This window comes from Coenobita brevimanus, chromosome 42, assembly GCF_032717465.1.
Source record: "Coenobita brevimanus isolate Jiangsu-jjx chromosome 42, ASM3271746v2, whole genome shotgun sequence".
Classification (NCBI taxonomy): domain Eukaryota; kingdom Metazoa; phylum Arthropoda; class Malacostraca; order Decapoda; family Coenobitidae; genus Coenobita; species Coenobita brevimanus.
This window is the reverse complement of record NC_136995.1, coordinates 1,607,328-1,635,000: the sequence shown is the minus strand read 5'-3', so window position 1 is coordinate 1,635,000 and position 27,673 is coordinate 1,607,328.

The following is a 27,673-nucleotide window of genomic DNA, read 5'->3' as shown; positions in this document are numbered from 1 at the left end:
CAGACACTCGACCAGCAAGTGACGAACAGTAAGGGGAACAAGGTAGTCATCACAGTATGGTTGAGTCTCACCACATATGAGGAACCCATTTGTAAGCCGAGAATGCCCAATGCGAAGCCTTGCAAGAGCCACCTCCAGTCGCCGAGACATAGAGGGAAGAACCCTTGGCACAACCACTGAAAGATTTCTTTTAGTTTATTGTGAGAAACACCATCCCAGTGTCTGTGCCAACACGTACGAATTGGGTACTGCAAGTAAGGTGTTACATCAGAAGCAGGAAATGGATAGTCGGTTGGAGGCTGTTGAGAAGACACAGCTTTAGCTAAAGTATCTGCCGTCTTATTGCCCACCACACCAACATGTGCAGGAACCCAACAGAAGTCTACATGGCGGCCACAACAGCCAAGAAGATAGTCACTCTAAAATTGATAAAACCAATGGATGGGATGCATTAAAAGATTCCAGTGCAGACAAAGCACTACATGAGTCACTAAAAATCACAAAAATGGATTGAGAGAGAGTAAAAATGATTTTAAGAGCATATAAAATTGCAGTCAGTTCCACCATATACATTGAAGTAATGCCAGGAAGGCTACCGCCCCTACTAAAGGAAGGGAAGACAACACCAAATCCTACTCCAGTATCAGTCTTAGACCCGTCAGTATAGACAGGGACAGAACCCTCATGAATGGAGGCATGTTCTAAAAAGAGAGAGAAGGACACCTGAGAGGGAAGCGAGCCCCTTTTTTCAACAACGGACCTACAAAATGTCACACGAGGGAGTAGCCAAGAACCCACCCTTGGGATCCTATGTGGACAAATTGCCAGTCTCGGGACAGAGAGGGCTAACATAACAGACCAGACCCGGTAACTAAATGGCTTTGGGAAATTAGGACGGGTGTCATAAACAGAAGATCGGGAATCCTGGGAGACAATAGCATAAAAAATCAAGTCTGGAATGCGGTAAAGACGATACCAACACATCATTAGCAACTGGCGTCGCAAGTCCAAGGGCAGTACACCAGCATCCACCAACAAACTTGGAATCAGGGATGATCTGAATGCCCCGGCTGCAAGACGTACACCAGCATGATGCACAAAATTTAACGACTGGAGATGGGCATCTGTTGCAGAGGAGTAGACCTCACGCCCATATTCAAGTTTAGGAACAACGAGAGACCCATGCAAGAGGAGGAGGGTCTGACGGTCAGCACCCCAAGAGAGCTAAAACCCTCAAAGGACTCAAAGCTTTAAGACGTCACCTTAACAGAACGAATATGAGGAACCCAGGTTAATCGTCTATCAAACAGAAGACCCAGACACTGTGTGTCTTCCTCACATGATATTCTCCTACCATAGAAATACAAGTAAGGGTCTGGGTGAACCCCTCAAAGATGACAAAAATGTATAGCCACTGTCTTTGTTGAAGAAAAATGGAAACTGCAAGTTTCTGCCCAGTCAGAAATTCTAATGAGAGCCAGCTGCAACTTCCTCTCTATCAGAGACATTCTAGATGCGGTGATCCTTGTACACAGCCAGGAAGTACACTGATGACACTGTTAATGGATACAGCAAACATAGTAACACTAAGGATACTCCCCTGTGGTACTCCATCTTCTAGTGCTTGGCCATTAGAAAGCACTCCTCCCACTCGCACCCTTAAAATTCGGTTAGATAAAAACTGTTGAATAAAAATAGGCAAGCGCCCACGAAGACCAAACTCATTAAGAGAGTAAAATACCATGACGCCAGGCAGTGTCATATGCCTTCTCCAGATTGAAGAAGACCGTGACCTCGTGTTGGTTAGTGGAGAAAGCCTCACAGACAGAAGATTCCAAGGACAGTAGTGCATCAGAGGTAGATCACATTTTTCGAAAATCATACTGGGCAGGGGATAAAAAGTCCCCTCTCTCTAAAAACTACACAAGCCAAACATTGACCATCTTTTCCAAAACTTTGCATATACAAGACGTCAAAGAAATAGGCTGATAATTCGTTGCCTGTAGGTGGTCCTTACCTAGTTTGGGGATGGGGATAACTACAGCAACACCCCAACGAGCTGGAAACTCCCCAGAACACCAGATATTATTAAACAGTAAAAGCAAAAACAACAGGGACTCATCAGACAGGTGGCATAAAAAGGCATAAGGAGTATCATCATAACCAAGAGAGGAATCATGGCACTGCGACAGAGCCGTCTGGAGTTCGGAAACTGCAAATGGAACATTGTAAGGCTCTCCCCCAGCAAAGGCAAAACTGAGACCACGAGACTCTATGTGTCGATGGTGGCTAGCTGAAGGCATATCTGCAACCTTCTGTGACACACTGGCAAAATGATCAGCAAGCAACTCTGCAACAGCAAATGGATCAGTCACAGTTCCACCTGCTGCAGATAAAACAGGAGGGGATGGAACTGTAAATTTTCCTGAAATTTTCTTTACCCAGTTCCACACCTGGGTGATGGAAGTCCTCGAACTGATGGAGGAAACATAACCCTTCCAGGACGAACGCCTGGCCTCCTTTAAGACCTGCCTCATATGAGCTTGTGCTCTCTGATACGCCACCAAATACTGAGGATCCCCACGGTGACGACGAAGTCGCAAGAAGGTGACTTGTTTGGCTCTCACTGCGGAACTGCACTCAGAGTTCCACCAAGGAACAAGACGTTTAGGAAACTGACCCTTTATTTTTGGAATAGATAATAGGGCTGCTGAGTGCAACACGGTATTGAAATATGACACAGCCAAACTCGTTGACAGACAGGGAAATGGAACTTAATTCCCTGAAACGTGGCCAGCCAGCCTTATCCAGAAGCCAACGAGGAAGATGTGGCCGAGGTCCACCTGCACTAGCAGTTAAGAGTAACGGAAAATGGTCGCTGCCATACAGGTCTAGCAACACATCCCAGTTAAAAATCTAAAACAGCATCAGCTGAACATAAGGACAAACCAATGGCAGTAAAAGTTCCTGTCTGGCTATGGAAATAAGTCATTATATTGGAGTTTAAAATGCATAACTCCTCATCTTCCACTAAAGAGGCCAACATAACACCCTGAGGGTTGGCCTCACTGTTTCCCCATAGTGGATGGTGACCATTCATATCTCCTAGTAACATAAAGAGAGAAGGAAGGCCATGAATGAGGCGTTCCAGATCCGCCCTTTCAACAGTAGCACTAGGAGGTAAATAAAGACTGCAAACTGTATACTGCCGATGTAAAAACATCCAGACAGCAACTGCCTGCAAGGGACTGGAAATACCCAGATGACTATATGGAATATCCTGGCGAAGGAATATAGCAACACCTCATGATGACCTTGGCCCAGAACAGGATCAGAATAAAAAGCACTGTAGCCAGAAGGACCAACAGGAGCAGTATCACCAACCATGGTCTCCTGGATACACATGCATAGAGGAGTAAATGAGAAACTAGATGACAACAGTTCCTCATAGTTAGAACGTAAACCCTGACAATTCCACTGGACGTTAGAACCCATAGTGGAGGGGAAAATGATCAATTGAAGACTGTACACCTCCTGACAAGCGACCGGGTTTGGAGTGATGCTTAGGAAGGCACTTGGTAAGAGACTGCCCAGCACCAGGAACTCAAGCTTTATGTCGAACATCCGTGGGCAAACGTGAGGATGAGGAAGAGGAAAGTTTTACAACATTCTTCCTTTGAGGTTGAATAACATTCGGCTTGGAAAAAGGCTTAGAGGCCGCCTTGGGTGATGGGACGGCCAGTGCCACCATTAGAAGCTCCAGAAGTGGAAAGAGTTGACAGGATTAGAACCCTGCGAGGATGACATTGTATTTTTCAGAACGGACTCTCCAACACCATCCCCAGGTGGGGACCTGACCACAGGCGAACCACTAGCAGCAGCTTCCACTTGGCTAGACCCCTCAGCCTCTGAGGCAAAGGGAACAGTAGAGAGGTTGATACAAGGTTCGACAACAGAGACTTAAGGTAGCAAATTTTCAGGCTCTGATGACTGACGAATTACGGTGACGTATGCCCAGTACAGAAGGAGCCTCGTGCATACTGGACAAGGGGGGATTAGTCTCGTTAACGTGTACATCTACCACCACCACAGAAATGCGCGAACCGTAAGCCACCGAAGTGGAGGCAGAGACAGTTGGAGCAGTGGGTGGAAGAGCATCAGTCTCACACGTATCAGTAATTTCAGGGTTAACATCCGTCAAATCAATAGTTGGGGAAGTGGTCACTGTAAAGGGTCGTGGCAACTTCTGGGACACAGAACGACGTACAGGTGCCCCAGAAAGGACAGAAGCATAAGTGACTCCAGGCTGAAAGAAGAGAGTCTGGGCCCTCCTCTTTGCTTCTGGAAAGGAAACCTTCTCACATGCGCGAATGCTCAAAACCTCCTTTTCAAGGCAGTAGCGAGGACAGATTTTAGAAGATACAGCATGAGGACCCCCGCAGTGATAGCATTTAACCCTGTCCCGTAGAGGGACGAGTGTTAATTCTGGCTGTGTGCGAACTCTCGCTCGAGAGCTTTCAGAACAGTTGCGTAGAGATATTTTACTTCTAACGCTCGTAGTAAAGTTACTGTTCATCATAAAAAGGCCACTTTGGTCTCTTTTGAAGATGAAGAGTTTTGCTCTGTCATATATTGTCCAAAAAGACAATATATACAAAATAAAATGCAAAAAAGTGAGTAAAAGTTAGCTGACATGCTAAAGTTTTACACTGTCCTTTAAAAAAAAAAAAAAAAAAACTATTCAAGGAGTAAAAATATTTTTTGCTTCAATACAGAGCAGAATAAATTTCCTTTTTAATAATGCATTATTTGTTGTATTTGTGGCAGGGCTGAACAAGGCAGGCAGGGGGCAGGGTTGAGCAGGGAAGGGCAGGCAGGGAACAGGGCCGAGCAAGCAGGAGCAGATCCAGACTGGGCAGGGCAAGTAAGGGGTCAGGCTGGGCTGGGAAGCATGCAGGAGGCCGGCCCAGGCCAGGCTGGGTAGCGCAAACAATGGGCCAAGCCAGACCAGGATGGGATATGCAGAACAGGACAGGCAGGGGGGGACAGGCTAAGCTGAAGGGCGAGACCAGGCCAGGCAGGATGAAGGCAGGGGGCCGGGTAGGGCAGGGCCAGACAGGCAGGGGGCCAGGCCGAGCCGGGCCAGACAGGCAGGGGGCCAGGCCGAGCCGGGCCAGACAGGCAGGGGGCCAGGCCGAGCCGGGCCAGACAGGCAGGGGGCCAGGCCGAGCCGGGCCAGACAGGCAGGGGGCCAGGCCGAGCCGGGCCAGACAGGCAGGGGGCCAGGCCGAGCCGGGCCAGACAGGCAGGGGGCCAGGCCGAGCCGGGCCAGACAGGCAGGGGGCCAGGCCGAGCCGGGCCAGACAGGCAGGGGGCCAGGCCGAGCCGGGCCAGACAGGCAGGGGGCCAGGCCGAGCCGGGCCAGACAGGCAGGGGGCCAGGCCGAGCCGGGCCAGACAGGCAGGGGGCCAGGCCGAGCCGGGCCAGACAGGCAGGGGGCCAGGCCGAGCCGGGCCAGACAGGCAGGGGGCCAGGCCGAGCCGGGCCAAACAGGCAGGGGGCCAGGCCGAGCTGGGCCAGACAGGCAGGGGGCCAGGCCAAGCAGGGCTGGCAGGGGGCCAAGCCAGGCAGGGTAGGCAAGGGGCCAAGCCAGGCAGGGTAGGCAAGGGGCCAAGCCAGGCAGGGTAGGCAAGGGGCCAGGCCATGCAGGGGGCCAGGCCATGCAGGGGACCAGACTGAGCAGGGTAAGGGCAGGACATGCAGGCAGAGAACCTGGCCAGGCAGGATGGGGCTCAGCGGGCAAGGGGCTGGGCCGAGCCAAGCCTGGCAAGGTAGGTAGGGAGACCAGACTGGGCAAAGCAGAGCAGGCACAAGACCAGGCTGGGCCACCTGGGGGCCAAGCAGGGCAGGGAGTAGGACCAAGCAGAGCAGGGCAGGGCAGGCAGGGAGTAGAGGGCTGATCGAGGCTGGGCAGGCAGGGGGCTGGACTGAGCCTGACAGGGCAAGTAGGGGGTCAGGAGGGCAGGGCATGCAGGTGGCTGGGCTGAGCCAGCAGGGGGCAGGGCAGGGCAGGCATGGTGCCAATCCAGGATGGGCAGGGCAAGTGACAGAGCTGGGCACCGCATATGAAAATTCACTTCCGCAAATGCAAACCATTACCTCCCGCAACCGTACTTCTGCAAACTTCTGAATTTGCAGTTCCACAATTGTAAAGCAAACCATTTGTATCCCTTTCAGCACCATAGCATCAGTTTCATTTTATTCTGGATACTATTAGAGTTTATTAAGTTTAGATGATATTTTTCTAATCAAGAGGTTAAAAATCACCTCTAGTTACTCATCCATTACAATTATCTTTATTCTGACTAACAATAGCGGACTTTATGAAGTTTGGAAATTGTCTGTAGTACTGAATGGGATATATAAAATTATATTTATTGTAAACCTAATATATGTTAGTATATTACATTGTGTTTACTACAAAGCATGGATAAATCATTCACTATTGTAGGTGAATGATGTAAATTATTATTTTTAATAGCTCGCAACTGACAAGTTGACACACCAGCACACCGCTATTCCTCGGCTCTAAGCTCCTCAGTTCTCACTCCTGTCACAGTAAGACTCCTCCAACAACTGAGACAACGTCATCTTGTGCAGGTCCATGTTGCCCTTCATAAAAGCAAAATGCTCAAAATTCTCAGGTCAGGCTGGCTTTCGGGCAGGTTTGCATTTGTGGAAACTGCAAATTTGTGTAAAATTTGTCGCAACTGCAAATCCACAAACGAAATCACACTTCCGCAATGGCAAAATTGGCAGAGGTGATAGTGGAAATACCCAGCTCTGACAGGTAGGGGGTTGGGCCGGGCTGGGCGGAGCAGCCAGGGGGCCGGGCTGGGCGGAGCAGCCAGGGGGCCGGGCTGGGCGGAGCAGCCAGGGGGCCGGGCTGGGCGGAGCAGCCAGGGGGCCGGGCTGGGCGGAGCAGCCAGGGGGCCGGGCTGGGCGGAGCAGCCAGGGGGCCGGGCTGGGCGGAGCAGCCAGGGGGCCGGGCTGGACGGAGCAGCCAGGGGGCCGGGCTGGACGGAGCAGCCAGGGGGCCGGGCTGGACGGAGCAGCCAGGGGGCCGGGCTGGACGGAGCAGCCAGGGGGCCGGGCTGGACGGAGCAGCCAGGGGGCCGGGCTGGGCGGAGCAGCCAGGGGGCCGGGCTGGGCGGAGCAGCCAGGGGGCTAGGCTGGGCAGAGCAGACAGGGTGCAAGGATGGGCTATGCAGAGCACAGCAGGGAGGGGGACAGGCCGGGCTGGGCAGAACAGCAGGCAGGGGGCCAGGCCAGGCCATGCCGGGCAGGGCTGGGCCAGGCTGGGAGTGGGTGGGGCTGGGCTGGGCCACACCACGCAGGTCAGGATGTGCAGGGGGCTGGGCTGGGCCAGGTAGGGGGCTGGGTCAGGCAGGGCAATAGAGGCAGAAAGCTGGGCCAGGCAGAGCAGGACAGGGCAAGTAGGGGGCTGGGCCAAACAGGGTAGGAGACACAGAGGGCCAGACCAGGTACGACACGACAGGCAGGGCATGACAAGCAGGAAGCCAGGTCAGGCATGCAGCCAGGCTGGGCTAAGCAGAGATGGCAGGGGGGCCAGGCCGGCCCAAGCAGTCAAGGGGCCGGGCTGGGCTGGGCACAGTAGGCAGGGGGCCAGGCAGGGCCCGGCATGGCAGGGGTCGGAGCCGGGCTGCAGTGGGCTGGGCCGAGCATGCAGGGGGCCAGGCCAAGCAGGCCAGGCAGGGGAGTGGTCAATGCAGGGGGCCAGGCCAGGCCAGGCCAGATAGTGCAGGGCAGGCAATGGGCCAGGCCAGGCCAGGCAGGGCAGGGGTCTGGGCTAAGCAGGGTAGCTATGGGGCTGGTCCAGGCTGAACTAGGCATGCAGGGGGCCAGGCCAGATTAGGCTAGGCTGAGCTAGGCAGGCAGGGGGCCGGGCTGAACTGGGATGAGGTGGGCAGGCAGAGGCCTTGGCCAGTCTGGGCAGGACAGCGGTGCCAGGCCAGGTCAACTGGGCAGGGCAGGGATGTCAAGTCAGGCTGAGCTGGGCAGGGTTGGGGTGCCAGGCCAGGATGAGAACTAGGCATGCAGGGGGCCAGGCCAGATTAGGCTAGGCTGAGCTAGGCAGGCAGGGGGCCGGGCTGAACTGGGATGAGGTGGGCAGGCAGAGGCCTTGGCCAGTCTGGGCAGGGCAGCGGTGCCAGGCCAGGTCAACTGGGCAGGGCAGGGATGTCAAGTCAGGCTGAGCTGGGCAGGGTTGGGGTGCCAGGCCAGGATGAGCCACGCAGCGGTGGGCAAGACAGGGCAGTGGGCTGGGCCAGGCCAGGCTGAGCTGGACAGGGCAGGTAGGGGGCCAAGCCAGGTAGGAGACTGGACTGGGCAGGCAAGTGTCCGAGCTGGACTGGGTTGTGGAGGGCAGGCAACAGCCAGGCCAGATAAGAGGCTGGACTGGGCTGGGCTTGGCAGGGGACAGGACCAGGCCAGGCTGGGCTTGGCAAAGGGCAAGTCTGGGTCGGGCTTGGAAGGGGACGGGGCTGGGGCCGGGCTTGGAAGCTGGTGGGGCTGGAGCTGGGCTTGGCAGGGGGCACGGCTGGGGCTGCGCCCCCATTACCAAAGGTTTAGTACAAGAAAATGTTTTCAAGAGAAAAAATCATGCAAATCCGATTACAGTGATTTTTATAAAAATATATATATACAGTCAATCCTCATAAATCGCGTGTTCATAAATCATGGCTAAGTGGCTGTCAGACTGCCGGCACCCTTAAATCACTGTTAAGTCACGAAAATCGTTGACCTAGGCACCCAAGTGTGCCTTTTCCCAGGAGATTCGTAAACCGCGGTATTCAAATTGAAAATCGCGACCCAACAACCAATCACCACGCATCCCTGGTGGCAAGTGTGCATACTAATGCCGCCATGTTGTTGTTTTTGTCCCGCCAGTCCGCACACTACAGACCGTCGCCGTGGAGTACGAGAGTTACCTGCCTTTTTTGTGCAACTTCCCCCCGCCTCCTACCTGCCATGGCCCCTCCCGACCCCCCAATGAAGCGCTCTAAGCAGTATGGCGTCAAGAAGCTGCCGCAGTTGTCGTACAGTCAACGTTTGGAACTCATTTGTCGTGTTGAGAGGGGAGAGAAGTTTTCAAAGCTGGTGGAAGAGTTTGGAAAGAACAAGTGCCGAGAGGTTCTAAGTTCTTCCCAACACCACCCCACTCCATTCACTTAAGCAATTTCGTCATAAGATTAAGGTGAGATCCCTTAATACATGCACTGAATATTCCTAAATTTGTATGTGTTTGATGATGTCTAGATAGATGTAGGTAGGGTGCTGTGGGGGCGAGTTGGCCAAAGCCCAGACCCAAATTAATTTTTCACATAAGAGTTATTATTCATAAATCACGGCAGTGGTCCTGATCCAAATTGCCGTGATTTATGAGGATTGACTATATATATATATATATATATATAATCATCATCATCATCATCATCATCAGCCATCTGAGCGTCCACTGGAAGACCGGGCTATCCCGACCGAAGTGAGGACATCACAGCCTATGTATCTCTACCAGATGGCTTAGGCTGTCTGGTAGAGATTGTATGTAGGGTGGGAAGTGCTTGTACGTGTAATTGTAGTGTTGGAGTGGCTTTGGATGTGTATGTAGTCTGTGAACCAAGTGTAATCGGCCCGTGCAAGCTGACTGGATGTAAGCATACCTCATAGTATGCGACACTGGTCCAACCACAGCATCCCTTATGTTCACCAAAGCAGTACGTGGCCGGTAGAACGCTCCCAAAGTTTATTACCCTGGCGGGGCGCGAACCCTCGTTCTTCTATGTACGAAAACGCACACTTTACCACTGTAACACAGAGGCTCCATATATATACATACAGTATATATATATATATATATATATACATGCCCTAAACTCTCTTCGAGTAAATGCTGGTTTAGCAGATTCAAGAGGTGGTTCTTTCACAAAAGCATTATACTAATGGGAGTCAGCTCCTGCCAAGTATGAGGCAGCAGCACAGTTCCCTCCCGATATGGTAAAAAAAAAAAAAAAAAAAAAAGTACAGACCAGAGCAGGTGTGGAGTGCAAACGAAACAGAGCAATTCTAAAAGAGAATGCCACAGAATATTCATCTTACAGGAGGAACACAGGATGCCTTGAAGGACTGCAGTGTGTGGAAATGCATCAGGGCCCATAATAAAGTTTGACTTCATTTATAGAATTAACAGTACCACATTGCTGCTGTGCAGGAATAAAAACCTTTTCCCCATGTATTTAATGTTAACCAAGCACTGACCGCTAGCACCAGTTTCTGAACTGGCTCTGCCACTGCCTTTGGCCCGAGGTGAAGCAATATCTGTCTGAGCTGGGGACCAAGTTTAAGGTCCTCCTGATTTTGGATAATGCACTAGGACACCCAGAGTTACTGTCATTCATGCATGAGGTGGTGTCTGGACCTCAGAATACCAAAGCACTCATCCATCCAATGAAGTAGGATGTGGTTCAGGCATTGCAACCTACCTCTACAAAGGAATCTACTCTGTGACGTTGCTCTGAAGAGGCCCACGCTCATTCAAAATTCCTGGGTATGGGAGTGATACTCCTTAAGCTCTTGTAGAGATTTATGACACCTGTGAGCTGATTGCATACTGTGCTGGTGCATGTGCTGAGTGCTCAATGTTTGTCTAACCACAATGAGTGGTTGATTTCCATCTGTATCAGGCAATCCTTAACCTTTCACCTCCTCTGGAGCTGATTCTGGGAGGTTTAGGTGGCCTCCACAGGTGAAAAGATTTGAGTATGTTAGTAACTCAAGTGATGTTAGCAGAATCCAAGAAAAGTGCCTAAACATGAAAGTCAGGAGAAGTCAAAATGGGAAGTCACAAACTAAACCTGTCCCATCTACACCACAACCCTGTGCACCAACTTGCTGCTCTCGTGACCTCTGCTACAGCTAATTATATGTGATTTCAGATGAATAAGATAAGCAGAAACAAAAATAAATTGAAATTTGTAAATGGTAACCAGCGACAGTGAAACAGTGGAAGTGAAATAGTTGAAATAACTACGGTACATAACAAATGAAGTCCATCCATCATCCAATCCTACATTGCCCCATGAGGAGCGTAGGAACCCGGGGCTAGGCAGTTGGTCCTGACATTTAAGATGAGAGCGAGCAGCCTCACTCATCTATGTAAAACAGGAATAATAAGTGAAACAGTAAAGGATCTAGATAGTAATAAGTAGAAACAATGAAATCATGATGTGAAGGAAGTACAGATAATGAAAAGAAACAAAGAAATAAATGAAATATGTAACCAGAAAATTGTACTGCAAGTAGAAACAAGGCACAGTGTAAGTCACTAGGAAATAAAGTGAAATGCTGTAATAATATTCCCCTCCTTTCTCACACCAGCACATGCTACCACCACCACCCTTCTCCCCTCTTTGCCACCACTGATGCACCACCCTCTCCAAACTTCTCAAGCCTACAGTTAAAAAACTAAGGTGAGTTAGGGCCTCAAAATTTGCATACTTATCAGTAATGATGTCCTCCATCAGACAGCAAGTGCAAAACAAGATATATAAACCTGAAAAGACTGTGCTTTTTGTGCACAGGTGGTGGCTGAACATCCTTAGCTGCACACAGCTGGTTAAGGCCCATTACACTGGGATCTCAACTGCAGTGGCTGAATGGTTGGCACCGCTGACTTCAAGCTGCCATTTCCGTTAGTGCTGAGGTTCAAATCCTGGTGTGGGCAGCTGACATCCCTCAACTCTGGTGTCAATTCACCCTTTGTGGACAGGCAGGTAAACTGAGTACCTACAATAACACCAAGGGGAGGTAACTGGTAACCCGGACGATGCAGTTGCCTTGTATCCCAGGATATATATACAGTAACCCCTCCAATATCCGGATCAATAGAGCCATAGGCAGGTCCGGATAGTGGTCCTGTCCGGATATTGGGCCCCAGTTTATGGACTTGTACTTATGGACCCTAACTCTGAAAAACACCTATACAACTCCCTCTGGACATGCATTGCACCTATTTAAAACCCAAATCACACCAATAAGGGACATAAAAGACTGAAATAAATGCAAAAGAACCATAAAATGAGGTTTTAGAGGTGAGTTTATACAATATTAAACATTCTGGGTACTTACAAGTCCCTTGCTCTTGGACTTGTTTGAACCGCCAGTTTGCAGTCCACAGTTAATCCTCTGCACTCTAAATTCTAATTTCTTAACACTGCACAACACTGTAAATTCCTGTGTGTTCTAGTGGCAAGGTATTGCAGTTTATTCACTGTTTATTCACAAAAAACAAGCACCTGTGGCTTGCACTTTTATGAGTATCTGCTCTCCATCGGAGTTAAGCTGTGACTGTTGATGTTGGTGGGGTAACAGAGTTGCCAGATCGCAACAGCCACATTACCAATCTCCTCAACTTTCATTGTCAAATATAACTTTTCATTACCAAATTCGTAAAGCTAGCATATATTCTTCACTAATTATATATACAAGTGGAAATACATGTAATCACTCTCCTTATAACTAACACCATGTTGATTATTTTCACACTATGTAGGGTAGCAGATTAATCAGAGAGAGCAAACAATCCACCATCTCCATCCTGTGTATCCTCATACATGTGAAAAATCCATTTGGTAATGCATTATTCTAATTCATTACCAAACGAATTTTTCATTACCAAAAAGGCCCACACTTGGTAATGAAAAATACCAAATGGCAACCTGACAGGGGAGGGGGGAGGGGGAGGAAGGAAGGGGTGAAGGGACCATGGTGTAACAGCTGTTTGGCGCCAGGCGGGAATTTCAAATTATGGGAGGGAAAAAAGTCAGATTTTTTTCGAATTTTTTGTGGTTTTTGGCCCATTTTGGGAATATTGGATCCCAGGAGGATTATGTCCGGTTAGTGGGGATGTTCGGATATTGGGCGTTCGGATATTAGAGGGATTACTGTATATATATATTTTTTATGTGTCCGACTCTGGCCATAGGCTTCACAGCCTGCTCTCAAGGCCCAGTAGTCCTCCTACATACCATACACCTCTCTACATGTCACCACTTCGGCACTAACACCCACAGTCCATATTGAATACATGCTAGGGCTGTCTCATACAGGACTGGTGTATTGGTATTAGCGGGGGTACTTTTATGACATGTCGGCGGGTCATCTGGTAGATCAGGAAAGTCTGCTTTTATGAAATTCAAATCCTTAAACTGTTCCCTGCCCCAGCCGGGATTCGAACCTGGGTCCATCAGGACTGCAGGCCGCCTCTCTACCGATGCAGCCACCGCCTCCCCCCACCACAGGCCCAAAAACCTATGTTGTGGAGATGAGCACCATGGCTAATTGCTTCATGGCCTCTGTCCCCTCCTTTACCTCTACTTTCTCTCCACATGACCTTGGACAATGATTGCACCTGGGAGTGATGAGGTATTAGGGGCAGTTCACCACTGCAGACTGCTTGACTGTGGTGAAGGTTATGCTGAAGGTCACCGACACCCAAAACTGTGAATGCACGTTGGAAGCCACTGTGGCCTGGTGTGTATGCAACATTACAGGTTTCTCATCTGATAACATTACTACAGCCACTGTCCTCACCGTGGCTTTCACAGATTTGCAGAATCAAGTTCTTGATTGAACTCTAACAGCCACAAAGGAAACCTGCCTGATAAGGAATTTTTTTTTTCACTAAACTGAAGCTGCCAAATAAAGTAGGGTGAAGGCAAGAGCATGACTATGGTCTTGGATCACATCCTTCATAAGTTTAAATCACTCAAGAAACTGGCCTACGACACAGATCCCTCCATTAAAAGGGCCCTGAAAATAATGCATACATCTGTCAAAGCATCAATGCCCTGCTGGATCATCATAGAAGAGATGATGAGGAAACAGAAACAAATCCATCACAATGTTCTTCAGTAGTCATGTAAGCCTGTGACTCCTCACAAACAGCTGCTCCTGCCTCCTCCACTCCTGACTTCAGCTGAGTGAGAATCCACTTCAACTACTGTAGGTAGCCACACCCCACCTACCCTAAGTTGTATCCCTTTTTGTCTGTATTCCACCCAAGTGATGGTGATTAGGCTCCACCCTTCTTAGTCTTATGTTGCTGAACATCTCAATCTTCAGTGCTATCCATGCATTGTTGCTCAAAGATTCTTCAAAGTCTTTGAATTTACTTTTTTTTCTAGACTTAAGATCACGTGCTCCTGGTTTTGAAAACAAATCCCCCTATAGGGGGAGACCCCCCCATCTCTTTTTCTAAGGTAATGAAAGGTAACAGGCCCTTGTTTTGCAGCTAATGTATCTTTGAAAATTGATGCACAGATATTCCATAAAGAACCACTGTTGTTTAGCTAATGTAGGGGAGCAAATCCACAAATTTTTTTGAAACATGTACACCCACCAAAAACATGAATAAAAACATGCTGCTTATTGTTAGACACAAAGAACTGTCAATGAAAAATAATATACAGTACTGTACAGTAATGGTAATAAATGGCATTAAGTGGAATTATAACTAACCTTGATACTGTGTGTGGACAGTGCCCCTAACCCCCCCAAGGGCTGAGGCAAGGCTTTAATTACCCCCTGGATTCATCTGAGGATGTCTTGCCATGTCTGATGGAGCTGATGAGCCAGGATGAGGCAAGAGACTTGGTTGTGCCTGCACGAAAACCATGATGACAATATAATAAGGGTTCTATGGGGCTATGACAAGTGGCCATGGAGGGTTACTCTTGTGTGAATTTATCCACCACCTTCACCTCATCACAACACATTCAGTGACACCTGAAGCAGCACAAGGCCTGCAACAAATACAGTAAACACAAAGTAGATCAGTGCCTGCAACACGGGCATACAATCTACAGTAAAACAATATAACAGTAAACTGCAATTCTTACCATTCATGTTGGTCCACTGCCATTTTTTATTGCTTTCCTGGTGACAATAATGCAAAAAAATACAGATAAAGCTGTACAATACCTGCAACAGATTATACAATGAGCACCTAATGCAACATAGTACTGTACTTGCAAAAGAGGTCATACAATGTATAGTAACTCAACATTCACAACGGTGAATCTGAAATCTTTTCATGCTGGTCTGCCACCATTTTCAATTACCTCCCTAGTGACAACACCACCACTGAAAGGTACAGCTCCACTCTCTGATATTTAACCAATAATATGTCAGTAAATACCTAAGGCAGTACGATACCGGCAACAGAAAATGTGCAATGTACAGTAACAGTATTGTCAATTTAGTTTTTCTCCCCCTTGATATCCATTTGGAAACACCTTTCTCCATTTAGCAATAATTTACGCCTAGTGGCAAGAAATCTAGTGGTATTATAGAAATTCACAAAATGGCCAGCAGCCAAGTGGTATTTCTGAGATTTTTACAAAGTTTTGGGAATATTCTACCTTTTTTTTTTTTTTAGCTAAATTATATTTTCTGGGAATGTGATTAGCAGTATTTGTGGCTTGGATCTGGCAACCATCCACTGCCACGTCATTTCATAATAAGAGGGTTGGCTACGTATGGAACTTTATGCTGTGGGTTTGTGTATACTGGTGTACATCAAACACTGGTGTTATGTGATGCATAAAGGCAAAGTTTCACATTCTGGCTCTTTACATGATGGGACATTCCTGTATTTCCAAATTCTTATGAAATTAAAATATCTATCTATCTATTGCCAGACGCCTCAATCCCGTTTGGAGTGGCCACAAACAAATCACCTCCACGTCGCCCTGTCCCCCGCCATTTCACTGCCCTGCTCCCAACTCACACACCCCTCTCTCATATACCTCTCCACCCCATCCCTCCATCTCATCCTCGGCCTCCCCCCCCCCTCTTCCCCCCTCCACCTCACTCACATACACTCTCCTCGTCAGTCTTTCACCCTCCATCCTCTCCACATGGCCAAACCACCTCAGTGTGTTCCTCATAACGCTTCTATCACATCCACATCCACACCACAGCGCTCCTTTATATCCTCATTCGTCAGCCTGTCTCTCCATGTGACTCCACAGGCTCCTCTTAAATATATTGACATCAAAATTATTCCTTCCTGCATCAAACTGATAATTTTTATGAAATTAACAAAATATACTGACACTATGATACCAAAATTATTTCATTCTGCATCAGACTGATAATTTTGCAGTTGAAAAGCTTCATTTATCAAAAGAATTAATTAGTTAAAAAGCAATAAATGCTTAGTAATCTGAAACATCATGCCACTGTCACAGGTCACCAATGTACTGAAGTAAGTGTCAAGATGCATCATACTAGGGGACCAATATATGTTGCCAAATGAGAGCAATATTCTTTAGATTCATTATGTCTGGCAGCACTATCAATCAATGCCTAGGGCAGTTTGAGTCCACTGCATTATTCTATGCTACCAGCAGCAACAAGGTTAAAAGGAGCTGACAATCAGTCTCGTCATGCAACTAAGGCTCATCATGCCATGCAATTATGCTTCATCACTCACCTATCATCATTAACTGCATGGCAAATCATCATCATCTACATCATCAGTCAACCTCATCATCACTATCACTGGATCACTGGCGTGTGTGTGTGTGTGTGTGTGTGTGTGTGTGTGTGTGTGTGTGTGTGTGTGTGTGTGTGTGTGTGTGTGTGTGTGTGTGTGTGTGTGTGTGTGTGTGATTAACCAAGGCACAGTCGTTCGCACGACTAGAGATTTATCTTAGCTTGGCTCGTTTTTTTTGTCCTTTTATAGCTTATTTCAAGAAGCTGAGTGGAAGAAAAAGATAATACTGACTCTTAATCCAATTCATAATTCTCCCTGATTAGTACCATACCCTCTGTTATGCTCTTACTATGACTTAGTATTCAAGATGTAAAGATGGCAGATTTAGGCTGTTAAACAAAAGTCATATAACAAAGGACTGAACTGGTTGCATATATTTTTTATGGAGGTCTTTCTTTCCTTCATTCTTTCCTCTTTTTTCTGCCTACAGGTGACTTTACATTCCCTCTTCGGTCTTCCTTTCCTTCATTCTCTCCTCTTCCTTCTGCCTATGGGTGGGTGACTCTTCACTGAGTGACACGCCAAATGGTTTCCTGTACACCAGGAAACCATTTACTACACTGGGTGGTACCCATATAACCAAATTATGGCACCTGGTGGTTTTGTGGGCAATTAAAGTGCTTCAATTGGACTGAGCCTGTGTAGGTTTATATCCAAGGGACGGTTGGGTTTTATTGTTCACATAATGCCACTCACGGATGAGTAAGGCTGGTCACTCATCTTAAATGTCACAACCAACTTGCTAGCCCGGGGTTCCTACACTCCTCATGGGGTGACATAGGATTGGATGATGGATGGATGAATTGATGGACAGGTTTGGCATCCCCCCACCCCCTTTTTTTTTTAACTTAAGTCATCCAATGGACTCTCAGACAGGTAACATGAAGCTTGTACATGTGGAAAGGTGTGCCTAAGAGGGAGAGTTGGATTCTAGGGGCCTAAATGGTGAATGGGAGTGTGTAACCCATTTCACTGGGCATGCTGTTGATTGGGTCTTCCAAAATAATTTTCCTTCTTTTTCCTTGCTCTCTAGATCATACTTCACCCTATTTGTGGGGGAAAAAAAAAAAAAAAAAAAAAAAGGAAAAAAAAAAGGCACGATGATGATTGACGATCGACTGACTGATGACTGATGATTGAAGACAACAACAACGAAGTTAGTGATAACTACGATGACTGCAATGTTGATTATTTTTTTCAGCTTAAGAATGATCACTCAAAGTAGTTACGGCAATTTACCAGTACCTGATGGTCCCTGAACCTTTACATTACCTGCACCTTTTGCCACATGTGCTCTAAATTTCCAGGGTCTTGATTCTGGCTCTGTCATACCATTAATTTATCCAACATTTCAACAGCAACTAATGACTCTCTCTATGGGCCTATTTGTGAGATTCGTACAGTATATCTACCCACTGATTTATTCCATTCCAGGAGGTTTAATTAGTCTTATTCTAATTCAACCCTTCATTCCACCTCACTCCTCCTCCTTGATATACTCAACTATTTCCATTTCTCTCCATCACCCTGCTTCTACTTCTGCACATTATCCTTATTCAACTGGTAATCATTTTATCTCACTCCACCCTCCTGGATACTCTCCTACTTTTTCTATTCCATTTCTCCTGCACATACTCCTCTACTTTTTCCTTTCCCAATCCACCCTTCTGCACTTTATCCTCAACCTTAACAAGAATCAGCTGTAATCCTTCATTTCACCCTACTCTACTCTCCGATTTATATTCCCTAGCTTACTCTTAATTCAGCTCCAGCCCATCACTCCACACACTTGCTTTAAAAACTTTAGCCTGCAGTTCTGTATTTTACTTCCATCTATCCTCCTAAACTGTAACTGTTCACTCCACCCACCTCAATTAAAGGCAGTATCACACAAGTGCCTCATTTCTTCAGCAAAACTCATTCTAAGTGCAAGTTCTCTGAAACCTGATTTTCATATCTTATTCGAGTACACTGTGCCTCAAGCCTTGAATGGCAGAGATGCTTTCTGTTCTTTTTCTCAGTCTAGGAGAGCTCCCACTTACAGATATTGACAATTTTTTGGCAAGTATTTACTTTACAAATCATGCAATTCCTTTATGACACCCAAATGCTGCAGACATAACTTAGTAAAGGGCAGTAAGATAAGGTTTCCCTTGCACCAATGGTGGCAAACTGGGTCAACAGGTTGACTGGGCCCCCAATCCCATTCATCTCCAAGTTCTTGGTTAGGTTAGGCTAAAATACTTCTGGTTAGGTTACAGGAATCTATGTTAGAACAAAATTACTGGTGACACATACTTAGGGGCCAAATCAACCTGCAAGCCCAAAACACCTGGCAGCTAGTTGTTGCAGTCTGTTTATAAAATTGGTGAGGTTGTATGATTTAGCATACATTTCTGCAACTTTTAAGCCTCTTGCTTTCAGAAAAAGTGCAACCGTAAATTATATGCATGAGAGCTCTCATAGATTTTCACTGACACTTTTCTGACAGCTGACCTGCAATGTGGGGTGGAGATATATACACTATCTTACTTTACTACTGTACATCCCTGAGCAGTTTAGATGATACAATATAAATAAGCTTAGAAAAGTCTCAGATGGGACTACTGCACCAACATTTTAATACTTAAAAAGGAAATGCACCATTATCCTATTGCTTCTCCACTGAGTTATCCCAGCATGTTGGTTCCTGATTTAACTGACTTGAATGGCCCAGTCCCCCATACTTGCAGCTGCTGACTAACAGACAGGTGACCATAAGTTTTAAATTTTTCATCAGCACATGAAACATATACACGTTTAAGTATTCATATTAACACTATGTACACCAGGAAGGCACTACCGTATGAGGTCTTCAGTACTGAGAAACAACATAATCCACTTATATTGCTCCATTAAGATTCTCCTGCATATCATTTCCCAGTGTGACCTTGGGCATGTAACTGCAACCAGCAGATGAGTGACAATAGTCTGTCAAACTTAACAGATGCAGTACTATATCACTTCCCCTTGTAAACAATGTGCTGTACAGTACCTGGCTTCACAGGCAAGAATCCCCCAAGTCCCAGCTTTACTTCACACGTGCTTTTCCACAAATCTGATTCTAGGTGCCACTGTGATAGCCCCTAACTCCACTTCTCAACTTTATCTGGTCTAAAATACAATGCCATTTACCACAATCTGACCCCACCTGCAATCTTATCCTTCTATCTCACTCATATCCTACCTCTAAATATATTTTAAAGCATCATAATCTTTCCTGTCATCCTGTGTGATGAGTGAATGGTTACACAGCCTTCACTGGCCATGCTGCTGAATGTAAACACAACCTATCAAAATATCTACTGATTTGAGGCGATGCAGTAAGTTCTTGCAACACTAACTCAAGCTAACATTACCCAGTTCAGCCTAAATAAACTGACCTCAACTTGGCTTGATACAAATCATCATCAGCAGCAGCATCCAGACCATTTTTTTTTCCCACCCAAGGTTGGGGGAGGTAGAAAAAAAAAATAAAAATAAAAACCCTCCCCCCAAAAAAAGTTTCCCCAACTGAATAGGCCACACCCATTTACTCACCATGCAAGCCCTAACTACTTAACCTAATTCAACTTAACTACCACACACTTAAGACTATGCCAATTTAAGTTACTTTCACCCAACATGTTATATTTCTATGTAAAATATAATTAGGATGATAAATGTAACAATTCCAATAAACACACTGAAAAACAACTCAGTTTTTCCCCTTGGCACAGCCTCCAAAAGGGGGCACTATACAGCAAGATGGTCTACTGTACTTGACACTTGACAATATCTCTCCATTTGGTGTCACTGATTTAAATGGGTGGCTCCAGTGCCTGGTTAAACAAATCTCTCTCATCTCCCTCCTTATCCTCGAGAGGAGGATGGTGGACTGAAGGAAGGAATAACTTCAGCCTGCCATCCAATGGGTTTATGTTCAGGTGAGCCTGGACCCACACCAACCACTTACATGACAAAGTAGCCAGTGTTTTCTGTGGCCTTTGAATGTCTGGTGGATTTCAGCTTCCATCAGGGAAGGCTTACAGCAATGAAATGTATCTTAAATCCAATAAACATAACTACACTATTTTACCTTTAGAATGGCCTCCAGGAGAGAGTATGACAAGAAGGAGCAGCCAGTGTTCTTCTCTCTGGTCTTTGTGTCTGCTGATTTCAGGTTCTTGCATTGGAGGCAGGGAAGTTTCCATCTCCCGAAAGGCATCTGAAAGTTAAGAAGTATTATGTGAACTCATACCTGTACCTTCCATTACAAAGAGAGGAGTTACAATTACCAAAATTACGTTACTTCCTCACCCCATTCTCAGACTTCAAAAGGGGTCAGGGTGGTGATGATATATTACCTAATACAATTCAATCATACCTAATACAGTTCAGTCACACTAAATCAGCCTAACACAACAAAAATACTGAGATGGCTAAACAGTCTCTTGCATCCAACACCACAAGCTACTAACAATACATAAAAGGTTTCTTACTCCAAAATAATTCTTAAACTGTGTTACAACACTAATCTCTTAACAGTATCAGACAGGTACTCTATACTCTTTTCACTCTGACTTGGCCTAATATTGCCATCCTGAATGCTCAGTTGTAACAACAGATTTGCAGTAAAATATAATGCTAGTCATGAAAACGTGCTACAGAATGGACGATGTAGTTTGATCTTCGGCCACTGAGCTTGGGTATAAGCTGAAAACGGGGAAAAGTCTGGGTAAAGGTGAAAGAACTATAGTTATTTAATGAACCTGCTTTACATAATTCAGTCCACATTTTGTAACTGTTAAACATCACTATGAAATTATGTAACAGCTAATATCAAAGTACTTCATTCAAGGTGCAGAGGAACAATGCTGGGCTACATAACCAATTACACTTGAGGGCAGATGACCAAGCGGCTTCATCTGCTAACATTACATGGTCAAAAAACCTCCACTCACCTCCTGGGGATGAAACCTGAGCAAGGCTGAATGAAGGGTTTAATAAGTAGGTAATTTGTAAACAGCAGAGCCACACAAAGTAAGGGTGTTCATGATCTGGATGTGTGGTGTTTAAGGGAGGGTTCTTCTGGGTATTCAGTTGGTGTTTGGTGTGAGACAGCACAATGCACTGACCATCCTTCTTCAGCCACTGTAGTATGACCTATTGAGGAGAAAACAAGTTAGCAGATCATCATCATGCCAATCTTTACTTTCATCTAAGAGATGGAGTGCGGTAGGATCCAGAAACATAAGAGAGGAAGCACAAATGTACAATTATTGTCATTATTGTACTCATTATCGTCTCCACATTTATTACAATAAAACAGAATGGGTGAGGAAAAAAAATACATTCCCATCATTCCCCAATCCTTAATCCCATCTAAGACAAGGGATGAGGTAGGATCCAGGAACAAAAACACAGTAGTTATTATTATTTTTTTCATTATCATCATTATTATTATTATTACTGGATGACATTATCACCATACTTACACCCTTACTCAAAACTATGAGACGGGGGGAGGTAGGATCCAGAGAGAGAAAGCAGTCAAGTATAACACTTTTAATATCATCACCATCCCAAACCTATTGTAATTTGCACTAAAAGATCCACACCAAAAGATCCGGGGACAATCTTAAAAGATAAAATCAGGAAAACTATCAACTCATTTCCAGGGAAATGAGCAACACAATCAACATATTATGTAGGCCTTCAAAATCCTGTCTCAACCATCTGCACATTTTGTTTGCCACTGGACAAGGAAATGTTACAAAGTTTCCTAATTAAGATCTCCCTTTACGTGACTCTTGGGCCTCTGCCATGCTTGCACTAAGCAACTCCCAGTTACATAAAACTAATGGTATTTTTTCTTATTACCATAATGCCCTTTTTTTTTTTTTTTATGTTGTCTGATCCAATGGAAGGAGCTGGTCTTTTCATTACACCTAACATGTGATTACTTTACTGTTGCACAATCATGGAATCCTGAGATTCTAGGATATACAGAATAATCAATTTAATAATCACGAAACTTATTCAACAGTATATTCTTTTTAATGGAAAATAATACCATGGACATTAGTATTTCAACCATTTATACCCTTCAGATGTCAGGCTTCAACCAAGTACTGCAAGGCAGTTCTTGCAAGTCAAACCATTAATTCCAAGATCACTAAGACTGAAAATGCCCAGGATGGGCTTCAGGTAAGAGGTTCTGAGGCTAAGGGGTGGAGAGTTAGTGGTCTCCACCACCTGGGATTAGCTTTTCAAGTAGGGCCTCATCTTTCAATCCCTCAAAGTCATCCGAGACCACAGATTCTGCACCGCCACTGTTGGCATGAACCATCTCAGGCGTGAAATAAAGTTTTTTTTTGAGGGGAAAAAAATGCATCATAACAGAATGTGCAGATTTTAATCTAGCAGTGAAACCGAAAACCGCGATAACCAAGGGATTACTGTACACTGGTTAAATCAATATCTTGACTAGCAACTGTAGCAACATACTGAAATGGTCAAAATCATTAAAACATTAGAAAAAAAAAAAAAAAAAAAAATTGTTTTACCTTAACCCTTTAACCGCGGGTATTGTTTTGACCCGACTGGCCCCCCCCACGGGGGTTCCAGCCAAAATGTAAACAAACTTTAAACCATTATAACTCTGCACAGAATAAATCTAGAGCAAAAAATAAGGTACCAATAGAAAGTACTAACCTTCGGCTTTGCAATGATGTAGGTTTCATGATTTCGTTGACTATCACTGGATGGGCAGTGCCATTAGAAGTGAGCGATCTAAAATCACTATTTTTCGCTCACACACCATTACCAAATGCCAACCTCATTCTGATAATAATACTATAAACATATATGAACACTGTACATACGATAAACACCCACTCTGTGTTCACTGAGGCAGGTAAAAGGCACTGTAATTGCCTGCACTTCACTGCCACATCAGCGGTGTTGTAATCACTATTTTTCGCTCACACACCATTACCAAATGCCAACCTCATTCTGATAATAATACTATACACATATATGAACACTGTACATACGATAAACACCCACTCTGTGTTCACTGAGGCAGGTAAAAGGCACTGTAATTGCCCACACTTCACTGCCACATCAGCAGTGTTGTCACTCACACAGCTGGACAGATACTGATGCTTGTTTGGTCAGGGGTGGGGTGGGGGGCCCAGGGGGTGGGAGGAGGGAGGTGGGGGTTGGCTGGAGTGAAAGAACTTAATAGCTACTCTCCCTCGAAACAATTGGCGCCCGGAAAAACGCGCGGTATTCAAAATATTCACAAACATTCCAGAATGACACCCGCAGTTTGGTCCAGTTTTTGCAATGTCATTCTGGAATGACACCCGCAGTTAAGGGGTTAAATACCAGCCCTTTATGGTAAACGAGAAAATGACATGACAGTTGACAAGGCTAAATAACTCACAAGGGACTGAGCTGCCTGGATGAAAGAAGCTACATTACCAATTCAATTCCAGTTACTCCAGTACGTATTGTGTTTTTTCTGACAACTTTTATGGTGGTAAACAATTATTTTATGCTGACTTTTTCTCCCCTTGTTGTAATCATATTTCTTATGCCTCAGTGATGTTTGTAACAGGACATACTGAACCTTACTCATATCAGAGTTAAGTATGGTTAGGTTAGGTCAGATTAGGTTAAAATGTCCCATCCATCCATCCATTGCCAGACGCCATGTATCCCAAACGGGGTGGTCAAGGGCTTAGAGTTAATTGTTACAGTTAAGAAATTCTAGCTTAGGGAAGACCACCAGGTGAGATAAACATTACCGACAGGTGTGTTGCTTCTGTGCAGCGGTTGTGATCTGGACTATTTTACCACGATCAAGTGGTTTCATTCCAAAAATCAAGCTGTGCAGTTTGTGTAATCACAGTGTTCTTCCAACATCAGTAATGTGCCAGCATTGCAATGAACCATGTAACTTTAGTGAGGTCAGGTTAGGTTAGCATAGTTTGTTGGGCAACAATTTTTTCTGGTATATTTTGATTTGGGGCTAAGATGCGAATGAATGTGTTTGAATGGATGAGTAAATGGAGAGCGAGTCGTCCTGTCTCGGCTACCTCCCTTTCCTTGGGGGAAGCAGCCTAGGTATATAGATAGATAGATAGATATTTTGATTTTACCTTCAATTTTGTTGTATTTGCTACATTAGTGGAGGGGGGGGGAATGGGTACAAGGAAGCATTTCCAACAAACATGAACGTCAGAATTATTCAAAACATGGGAAAAAACTGGTAAATTTTTACAAGTGGCCAATACACTGCCCAGGTTGAGCTGTACAATTTTCAGGACCTAACCTAACCTGCTGCAGCGGAATGCTTGCCTAAGAGTTAGAAATCATGCTACGTGTTTATCGTGGTAATATTCCTGAACTGCATATTGGCAACTTTTAATATAATACCAAACTGTTGCTCACCAATAGAACTGTATTGTGTACTTGTAAATTGTTGCCTGCTGCCAGTAAGCTATGGGAAATATGCTGCAAAATAACTAAAATCTGCCTAGTTAACATTACTGGCATTTAGATACACCTATCACACCTGTTTATGAGGTTAGGTTAGGCTGGCTATTCGTAACAGTTATGCCACACAGCATCCCCCTAATTGTAATAAATGAGAAAGTACTAAAGTCTAAATGACAATGATCGTCCATTTTCCCACAGATTCTACAAGGTTAAGTTTATATAGACATGTTTCCGGCCACTCTGCAACACCAAATTAATTTATATGGGATAAAAACATACTGGTGAAAATAAAAAAGCTGAAAATGATCAGCTTGTTCAGTAATCATGTTAAAAATGGAAGCCTAACATGACACCGCAGACCAACCAAAACAGCTGTCACCCACTTCACTTCTCACCCAATTATCCTATTTAGCATGCATTCCATGATCCTTTTGATGTATTTCCAAACATCTGTTAGTCATGCTATACCTGCCACTCAGCTAATGAAGACGTAGCAGCTTTTATACAGCCAGTAGAGAAATGTGTGGCCGCTCTCGCCAAAGCCTCCTGCCCGTCTACACCGGCTGTGTCCCGAGTTCCAGACGTCGAAGTCGAACGCTTCGAGAAACAGCGCAACTTTGAGCACTGTTGTTATATTACGATTTATTATTGCAGACTGTTGTCAAACTTAAAAACAGAAATTGCATCTATCTATATTCATGCAAAACAAAGAGGCAAAAGTAGTGAGGAGCGGCATAATGAGCTGTAAACCCAGTTTTCGGAAGATGTTAACGTGGCGGGAAATTCAAAGCTAAGTTTACTACAGCAAAGTTGAAAACTAAGCTAATATATTATGTTATTAAATGAAATTATACGACTCAGGTGAAAACTTACTGTACCTGTACATTATCTGAAGCGGAAACATTATTATGAGTACTATTATTATGAAAAAATTATTACCGCTTAAGTATGTGTGCACTGATATTGATCAAAGCTGCTACCGGTAACTACCTCTTTTTTTTTAACTAGTATTTTCACCTTAACTTGGCCCAGTTTTTTGTTTTTTGCTGCTTATTTCACACAGATCAGCGACAGAGACACTTCTACAGCCTATAGCACTTCTTGTTTATTTTAATATTTCAATAAAATTCAGCATTCAGTATGAAGAGATGGCAATTTTAGGCCAATTCAGAGTTTAAAAGAGTATAGCTTATTTCTACATAAAAAACTGACTTGTCTGCTCTATACGTAATTTGTACTGCAAAGATACACAGAACACACAGATTTAAAAATGTACAGTATAAGAAAAAAATAGTAAGCGTTCTCCAAGACTTACTATTAGATCATTATTATGTAATTTATGTTGGTACTGCAATGACATAATGAACATCTATTTATCTATAGCCAGATACTATAAACTCGTATGGGATCTTCGAGTTAGTTGTTTTATGGGGAGGAGCACTAACCCTCCGCTAACCCATTTGCTGAAACGTATGTAACACATATAGGTTGGTTATCTGGTCACCACCCAGCGTTGTAAATAGTTTCCTGACTAATAGGAAATTAGACTTGTCACTCAATGTAAAGCCACCTGTAAAGGAAAGAAGTGTAATGTACAGTGACAGGAAAGATGAGAGAAATATGAAGAGAACAAGGTAGATACAGTAAGAGAATGATAAAGGTGAAGGAAGAAGTAGGCAGCATTACATCAAGTGAGTGGATGATGGTCGCCACCATCCATCCATCCATTGCCAGACGCCATGTATCCCAAACGGGGTGGTCAAGCGCTCAGAGTTAATTGTTTTACAGGGAGGGGCACTACTCCTCCACCAACCCCACTTGACACGTAGGGATGCCAACAGCATCTGGTGTTACCAGGCGGTCACCCATCCAAGTACTAACCTACCACTAAATAGAAGAGAGAAGTAATGCGTAGCACGCCAATTACTTTAGGAAAAGGAGCAAGATTAAGGCTAGTATTATGTGTCACTGGGGGCTTCGTTGGACTTCTTCATTGGCGATTTATTCTGTACATCACACTATTCCCTCACAGTCTTATTCATGGGTCTTCTCACAGTCTTATTCATGGGTCTTCTCATAGTCTTATTCATGGGTCTTATTCTCATATTCTTATTTATGGGTATTATGCATTTTAGGCATCGACAACCTAACCAAACCTAACAGATTAACCTAACGAACAAACATAATCTGACACTAAGAAACAAATCTAACCTAACCTGGACTCTCCTGGAAAAAAAAACAAATGTGCAGAAGTGGTACACAGAAGGGAATTCGTCTCCAGGTCCTCTTCCGTCACCAATAGTGTGATAAAGGATTGGCTCTTGTTACTTTACCCTTGATGAAGCCAGCATATCAACAAAGAAATACGCAGGGGCATAAAACTGAGTCATTTGGTGGGTTAATTTATCAAACCTTCTTTCCCACCCAAAATAGTGAGGTAGGATTCAGATAGGAAAAAATGACAGTGAGATACTAACCAAAGTTTGTCTAACTGAATGGGCCACA